The sequence below is a fragment of the Ciconia boyciana genome, chromosome 2, assembly GCF_034638445.1.
Source record: "Ciconia boyciana chromosome 2, ASM3463844v1, whole genome shotgun sequence".
In the NCBI taxonomy this organism is placed as follows: Eukaryota; Metazoa; Chordata; class Aves; order Ciconiiformes; family Ciconiidae; genus Ciconia; species Ciconia boyciana.
The window spans coordinates 126,277,323-126,286,188 of NC_132935.1; positions in this window are offsets into that span (position 1 = coordinate 126,277,323).

Genomic DNA, 8,866 nt, shown 5'->3' on the forward strand with positions numbered 1-8,866 from the left:
GAGCATCATCTTCTTGACTTGGCTATCTATCACTGAGGGTGTTGAAATGTCTCAGGTAGTCCACAATATCTTTAGCATGATGGAGAAAAAACTTTTCCTGTTGATATAAAATCTCTGTCAGGCATAGAATTAGGGTATGATGCTGTGAATCACCACAGCACAGATGGAGAACCCTTCGTTCAAAACCTTTGGTGACTTCTCATACTCATCTGCAATCATCCGATGAGCATGAATTTAAATAACTCTCTTTCTAACCTCAGATAGCAACTCATGCTGCTCACAGTAGGATGCTGTTCCCCTGGCCACACACCGGCACCCAGGTTCCAAGAGACCATGAGTCTTCTTCAGTCACAAGCGGACAGCAGTGCAGCATGTAGATGCCCACCTCAGCAGAGAGGGGTGCAACTAGCAAAGCTCTCGGTGAAGGCTGCCTTGTGTATCATTAAATTCATAATCCATCAGTCATTCAGCAGTTGCTCCCCAACTCTCCCATACCAGCCAAACATTTTCTTGTGGGCTCAGATCTGATAGCGAAAGAGAAACAGAAAATTGACCACCAGAGTTTATTCAGTTCCTTCTCCATCTTCAGCTGAGAGATGATGAAAAGATTGTATCTGGCTCACTCGCCACCAGCAGCAAAGCAATGCAACTGGCTTAGCAGGGACACATAGTTGTTCTAAGAATAAGATGATTCTTACAGCTCCTGGATAAACCACCTGTTGCAGGGGCATGGGGTGATTATGGCAATTTAGACCAAACTAGGTAAGTATTAACTTTTCAAATCTTTGCAAATCCTCTTGGAGCTTTTGAATCATCTTTATATGCAGCCAGAAATTGCCCTCTGAATGTCCAGGGGTGGGAAGGTTGGGGATCAACTTCTTGACCTTGTGATAACACACACCAAAAATCTTTGAGTGGCCAAGAGCCACAGAAAATGTACCACAGACCACAGAGAGCCAGAAGTAGGGGGAGATGGCAGCAGGTCCCTGTATGTGGGGTGAAGGTGGGCAAAAGGTATGGCAGGGTCTCTGAGAGGTCTAGTTTGAAAGCCTCTCTTGGCTTACTTTCTTTTCCAGCTGAAGGCTCTGGTTATCCAGCAGTACCAGCACAGCCCTGTGACAGGCACACGGTGTCTTGCCATGGAAGCCATTTTTGAACTGCAGATCAGGCCCAAGGGGCAATATTGGTGTCACAGGGTGTCCGAAGGACAGACTTTCCTATCTGTCTGCTGCTGCTATTTATCTCAAAGCTGAATCAGGATTATATGTAAACAATTATTATATGATTATGTGATTATTAACATATGATTATATGTTTCCCCAGCAGCAAAAGATCAATGTAGCCTGAAGATTTTAAATGCAAGACTGGTCCTGAAGAAACACTTACAAACTTTCTTTAAAAGTTTGCCATTGTTCAGAGCTGCTGTCTTGGCATGAGTTACATGAAGCAAAACTACGTTCTTGCCCTCCCACCTGAACAGATGATCTCAGTGATCTCTAGTACAGTAGTCTGGTGTTGAGTCAATAGGTAAAGAAACCAAGACACTTCAAATGGTTGACTCAGCTTAAACAGCTTAAAAGCTGTACCTGAAACAGCTGGGTCTATGGCATTACAGAGCTGTCAGTCATACACCGTTCAGTTCTTGGTACACTGTTTTTCTTGGTCTTATGACAAGTTAACTCTTGATTCTTTTCCCCTTCTTGATCACTTTGTCTTTAATAAAATACTATCAGTTGCCATTGGGCTTTCCAGACACGAATTGGACTCTTAGTGCAAACGCAAGAGTTGCCTCTGTTGCTAACTCCTGCCAGTGTCGTGGCGGTGGTGGGATGGGAGAGGCTGCAGGGGAATGCATACATTAAGGAGGGGGAAGTGGAGTCGATCAGCAACAAGCAGGCAAGCATGAGTAGGAGGGAGAAAGCTCCAACAGCCCCGAGTCGGGCAACATGAACTGAAGAAGGTGGCCAGACGGATGGAATGGGGGTGGTGCTGGTGTCTGAAGCTGGTTGCACGCCTGCCAGCTGGCTACTAGAGGTTTTTTGGCGGGCACATGAGGAGGAGGCTGTGTGGAGCTGCTTAAGGAAGGAGTGGATAGATGACTAGAGGTGCTAGAAGCTCAGAGCAGAGGTCTCTGCTCTTTGACCAGCAAGTGGGTAGAGCAGGACCAAAGTAAGCTGTAGAAGACACAACGCAACATAGTTACCTCATCTGGCAAGGATGGGAGGTATTGCTGGATGTGGGACTGCATAGCAGGGACTTCCAATAATCACATAGCAGAGGACAGGCACAGCATAGCTGAATTCTTCTTTTCTCTCAGCTAAAGCCCAACCACAGAAGACTCCAGCAGCACCCTCTGGAGTTGTGGCCTGGCATAAGCACGTTAAGGGCTGCTGTTCATGGGAGCAGCGAAGGTAATCCAGGGAGCTGGCTCCGATCAGTCACACACGAAGCTCTGTTTATGTCTTCCTACACAACCAAATGAGCTGTGATTAACAAACACAGGCCATCTCTAGCATCACAGACTAGACTTGCTGTTAATTAAAAAAGGAGGTGGAGAGGAAAAAACGTTATCCAGCTCCCCCCTGTGCCTCTTCTCTGTCTTTGCTTTATTCTCTCTCTCTTGCTGACAGTCTTCATGCCCTGTCTCCCAGCAGTGATAGAAAGGTTGTATGATTCTGTTAGGACTGGTTTGTCTTACAGGACAAAATCATCCCCTGGGAAACTTAGGAGATGCTAGCGCTGCAAGTTCATGCCTGCATGCTTGCAGTCGATGGTCTCCATCAAGTCCCAGGTGCTGGAACCATGTTAGAGAGAGAGAGAGAGAGAGTGTGTGTGTGCGTGCACGTGTATGTGCATGTGCACGTGTGTGTGCGTGCACTCACACAGTGGCTGGGCAGGGGATGGGGAATCTCTGTGTTTAAACAGGAAAAAGTTAAATTGTGAGTCCTCCTGGTTTGGGAAGAAAAAAAAGAAACTCAGAAAAAAGTGGATCCTCATACACAGCTAAAAAAAAAAAATCAACAACAAAAAAAAGGAGGGAAATTAAAGGTATCTGGTATTATTATTATCAGGCCCCAGATTGAGAGGAAGGCTGCTGTTGAGCCCCATTCTGTAAAGGGCTGCTTGCTCTTAAGGCTCATGCCCTCCTCTTTCTCTTGCTGGAAGAAAGTGTGGCCGTGAGGGGAGATGTGGGGCAGGAACAGCGGGCGAAGGCAGAGACGGTACATAGGAATCACTTGGATACACAGGCTCTAAAGCTGCGGCATCCCCCCCCGCCAAGTGCCCAGCCCCAAGAGGGGCTCAGACTGTGTTGTAGTCCTGATTATGCTCAGCAGTGATTTAGGGCTCTTTCCCTCTTTTAATTCCCCCCTGCTCCCTTGCCCTTTTCCAGGGCCTGTGCCGTAAGCGCAGTGCCTGTTTGCAGGGCTGATGCTTTCCCCGGCTCCAATGCAGAGGCTGCAGTGAGAAATGGCTGTGCATCGCTGAGCAGCTGGAAGCAGTTATTAACCGAATTTGGCATCCGAGCTGAACTATGAATGCATCTGGGTGGATTGAATTGTTCTTAATTATATTTTTGTTTTATTGTTTTCATTTCGAGCTGTGCTCTACCACTACTCTCTGTATATCTCTGTGCTGTACATTTTCTTTTCTTGCAGCCCGGGGTAATTGCTCCTCGTCGTGCTGTGTTTGCCATTTTAATTTTTTATCATCTCGGTTACTTTCTTTTCTTTTCCCCTTTTGATTATTTGGTTATGTCATTCCCATTTGCCCTGACATTTCAATAAATTCACTGCTACATTATCTTTGTCCCTAGAGCTGCAGTTTATCCTTCTCTTCTAATGTGTCTGTCTCAAAGCTGGATATAAACTGTTTATTTTTTCCTAACAGCTTCCCTTTTGGGCTGAGGAGCAAGCAGCAGCAGCGAGCAGCGCTGGTGCAATCCTGGTGCCAGAGTGCCCCCTTCCAGAAATGCTGGGGAATAACACAGCTCCTCTGCCTCCGGGGAGGGGGGAGGAAGAAAAACCAGGCAGCACCCTGCCGCTCACTGTCCGGCCACAGGCTGACATCCAGGTACTTAGAGACGAGCTGAAAGGCTGCCGGTGCAAATGGTGTGTAAGGAAACGGAGCTGTCTGGACGCTACATTTTCAGGTTGAGGGAATGCCCTTTATCTGCTGGGTTGTGCACTTCCCTCTCCCCCTGAGGTGCTTGTCTTTTCCTCTGTCACGCTCGCTTTATGGCCCCGCCAGCTAAAAGCTCGCGGGAAGGGGCTACGCTGGCAGCGGGGCCGGCGGTGCGCTGGGGAAGTGGGCTCTCCTCCTGGACGCTCACACGGTGCCGGGGCAGCGGGGCTTCCTGCGGGGAAGCCTTCGCAATAGCTGATTCCACCCCGAGCAGGTAGTTTCTGTTTGGCCAAGACTTTGGGCTTTGGCAGGCGCTGACAAGTCTTGCTCTGCGGTGTGGGGCTGCCCCGAGCTGGCCGGTCCACCCGCTTATGGAGGGAACGGCCTCGCTCGGCGGCAGCAGGGCGGCTCGAGTGGAGTGGGCTCGCGGGCCCCAGCTTCGGCTGCTGCGGAGCAACGTCTGGCAGCTCCGTTTAAAGGGGCCGATGAAGAAGGGTTTGGGGTGAGCTGTGGGCCGTAGTGCAGAAGGCGGGGGGCACAGCCAGGCGCTGGAGCCCAGCGTCTCGGGGGAGACGCAGGATGGATGGCTGCCGGGTGGAGAGGCGAGGGGGCAGAGGAGTACGATACTCTCTTAACCTGCCTTTTTCGGGCGGAGTAGCGCTTACCTTGTCACCACACTCTGAAGCAAGGTCCTCACAAATGGTTTGGTTTCTGTACCAGCAAAATGACTAAGACCATGAGCTGTGGTCTGATGTGTGAGTTCACTGCAGCAGCCCTGTGCATGCAGACAGCCCTTTCTAAAGTGCTTGCGTTGGAGACATTTGGCCGTTCAAAGCTAGAAGATGGACAATGAGCCAGACCTTCATGTTAAAACTATTCTCAGCACAGGGGAGGCTGTGGTCATGCCCTATCAAGAGGAAACATGAAGGAAACACACTGCCCATGATTCATTTGAGGGAGGTATGAACCCATATGATTAATTCGTAACTGTAACACTAGGTTTAAGGTGAAGTTAACAACGTTACGCAATCCTTTTAAAATGTTGTTCTTATTGTTATTAGACTTTATTTATGTATGAGAAACACCATTTTCCTTCAAGGTACTCCTTTTGGACTTTAATAAAGTCCTAGTGTATTAATGAGTTGAGCCACTGGAATCTTGCTCTCTCTTATATCTTTTAACACCCTCCAGAGAAGAGAAAACCCACCCTGGCAGCTACTTGTTCAAGTTCCAGTGCAGGAATGTCCCTTACTAATACATGGCAGCTCTTCAGCGCTTTGGGCAACACAAAGGCTCCTGTCAAGGCTCTCCCAGCAGTCAGCTAACGTTGCATGAAAACCCACAGTATTCACACGTGGTAAGCGCTGTGTTACGCAGCAAGAGAAGTGCAGGCAGAGCAAGGGTATGTGATGTGTCCGAGCGTGCATAGCAAGTGAAGGACAGACTAGAGACCAAAGCCCAGCTCTTCCTCTCTAGGCTTTGCCTTCACTAAACCAGTTTATCATTTTAGGCCATAGCTGCAGCAACACTGGGAATGTGACCCATGGCCGTGCGGTCGCCCTTGTTCAGGTCTTTCCACTGGAAGCCTGGCCAGCCAGGGCAGCACCGCAGGCTCCAAGGTGCTGATGCTCTGCCTCAGGTGGTGATGCACACTCCTGAGGGCACTTTCCTGTCCCCAAGCCAGCTGCACGACTGCCGAGCCTGAGCGTGCACGAATGCACGTGTCGGTAGTGTGGCTGAGCTGGGAGAGCACCGGCACGGAAATATGGCTGCACCCCAGCAGGATGAGGCTAAAGCTGGTCTCTCCTCCATGGAAACCTCAGCAGTTGGTAGACATCAAGTGGTTCATGAAGTGCGAAGTACTCTGGTTAGGTCACTGGGCTGAACTAGCAACTGAGCCTAAATTACACCAGTCTGTAAGCCAAGAGGCAGTCATTGCTATCAGTAAATATGTGATAGCAAGGGTACATATGCATGTCTGCAGACATATGTGAACAGGCAGGCAAAGCTGTGCCATGGCTCTGAGGGTCCTGTAGTTTTATTTATTTATTTTATTTCCAGTGAAATGCTAGGACTAAAAAAGGAAACTGTTGTGGCACTAAGGCAAACTTGGCTCTGTCCTAACTCTGACAGCACTGTTTCCAGCCATTTTGGGGGGTAAGCTGGGTAAAGCAGCAAAGCAAACGCTTACCATAGCAGCCATCTGGGGCTTGTGCCAAGCATGTTGGAAGGCCAAGCCACAACTGGAGAGCCACACCACAGACAAGTACAGCAAGGCCATCAGAGCATGCGAGCACTTTGCTCTTCAGCTCTAGAACTATTTTTAAAGATCCTGACCTATTTGCGGACCTGCAGAAACCCAGCGGGTGGAAAGGAGCAAACACAGGGAACTTCTCCGTGATTTGAAAATAATTACTAGCTGTGGATGTAGTCACCTAGCCTTATTATCCCCACCCATCCCGTGTTTGTCTTCTCCAACGCTCTGAACGTGACACTCTCTTGTCTTGGCTCCAGTACATTAGGAGGCTTCTCAGGGCTGGTTGTACATAGCAAGCGTGGCCAGGAGCTGTGGGGCAGCCGAGGGAGGCTGATGCCCCTCCAGCGCAGGAGCAAAGGCTGAGCCCACGTGGCTCCCTGCGGCCTGCTCGTTTATGCCAAGGAATTTTTGGCTGCAGGTGCAAGGTAATTCCTGGTATCGCTGGCAGGCAATCCTCCTGGCTATTCGCAGCAGTACTTTAATTCAGCCCACCCATGTTCACGCAAGGCTCCTGTGCAAGAACAACGCTGTGCAGGGCTTAGATGAAGTTAGCTACCCAGAAAGTTTTGTTTACAGTGAAATTAAGAAGTGACACCCCACTTCGTCCTAGAGAGCAATGGAGGAGTCTCCTATGGAAAAACACCTATAAGAAAAACGGTACTTTTATGCCCAGGTTTATCACAGCATTCGCTGTGTGCAGATAAATGAGAAGAACGCAGCCATTAAGTGACAGAACTGAGTTTCCCGATACGTTGTTATTTTAGCACAGCTCTTCTGCAAGGCACATGGCAAATGACTGTAAATAATTATGACTGAATTCCCCTTGTGAAATGTAAGAACCAGCATTTGTGTTCTGATGCATTAACCTGGCAGTTTTGCTTATACTCTTACAAGGGGACCAACAGGACAGATGCTCCCCTGCGGATGTCGGGGGGGGGGTGTCAGATTGGCCCCATGCCAAACTAGCAACAAGGGAAGCCTGTGCGTGGGCATGCAGAGGGCAAATGCACACTGCACAGTAGGAAATAGGGCTGCCAAGCCACACACACCGTTAAGCAGCATGAGAGGAAGCCAGAGAGGTTGCTATTGGGCAAGGATTAAAAGGTGAAAAGACAAAAATCCTCCATGCAGCGGGGACCGATCTCTGCACCATAAGCCAGCCTAAGAGTACTAGTTTAGACATCGTGGAAATGCAGCATTGTAAAATAATTTGTGTCATCTGCCACTGGGGACTCAGGCACACATGTTAGGCGGCCATTTATCCATGTGTTTTCTCTATCCCGGAGGGTTGTGCAGAAGAGAAGTCAGCTATCGGGATATCACAGCTGTGCACAGATCTGGGTTGCTTCCCAGGGCTTCTGCACCTGCATTTGGGCCAAAGGAGCAGAGGGAAGGGGACCAACAGGTACCTGAGGTTGTCCTCGAGATCCTTGCATATTCTGGGACTATGCGGGAACCAAGTCAGTGTCCAGCCTCGGTCAGAGGCAATCTTCGGCTGTGTGTTGGCGACTGAACCTGCTGAAGTGGCATAAAAGGGGCATTAGTGTCGGCTTCGTTTTATAAACCATCACCACTGCTTATGCATCACACAGCTTTGAGTATCTGCATTAAGTAAACGAAAACCAAGGCAGCAATTATCTAGCCTTGCAGCTAATCCAGGGCTGCCTGCATGAGGTCTACACAGCATCACACAGGATGGAGAAGAGCTGTTGTACAGCAGTAACCCAGCAGGCCTCTCTAGATGTGCTTCATTTTGAGCTGCAACTTCTGGGCCAGATGGGCTTTTAACACGTTGTATTTGCCTCTGCCTTTGCACCACCTTATTAAGTAGCACTCGATGCTGTTGCATGAAAGAATTTGAGCCACGTTCTTCTTAAGCTGAGGTATGGGGGGCTGGGCAGAGAGAAGGGCCCTTCGAGAAGATACTCCCCCCAGTTTTAAGCATGTAACTTTACAAGTAACCCCCTGAGGGTCCTCCTCCAGCCAGAGGCAAAGGCTCTCCCAGAGAGCAATGCAGGGAGCAACCGCCGTGGCTAACCATGCAGCCTGCCTTGGGGATTCAGGCCAGGCAGGAGCCGTTTCTTTCTATGGCTATAGGAGACAGCAGAGTTCAGCCTTCTATCATTAAAACAGAAGTGCTAGGGTGTACATTTCCAGCAGGTATAAACTGCTCTGTGAAGGGGCCTGCTGCAGCAAAGCAGTGTTTGCATGGAGGGAAGCTTTGTTGGTGTGGCTGGACCTGTTTGTTCCTGATAACCGGGAACGTGCAGCCTCCACGCACGCCTGCTCAGCTTGCTCTCTCGCTGGCGTTGTGGCTGTGCCCTTGACCAACTTTCCCGCCCAGCGAGCACAGCCTCCACAATGCTTTTTCCAAGCTGCCCGTTGCAGCGCAATCAGGGGTGTGCATCTCTGGGCTCTCCCCATACCTGGATGTTCCTCCCTCCCCCCTCCACACTTCAAACTTGAAAAAAAAAAAAAAATTAAACT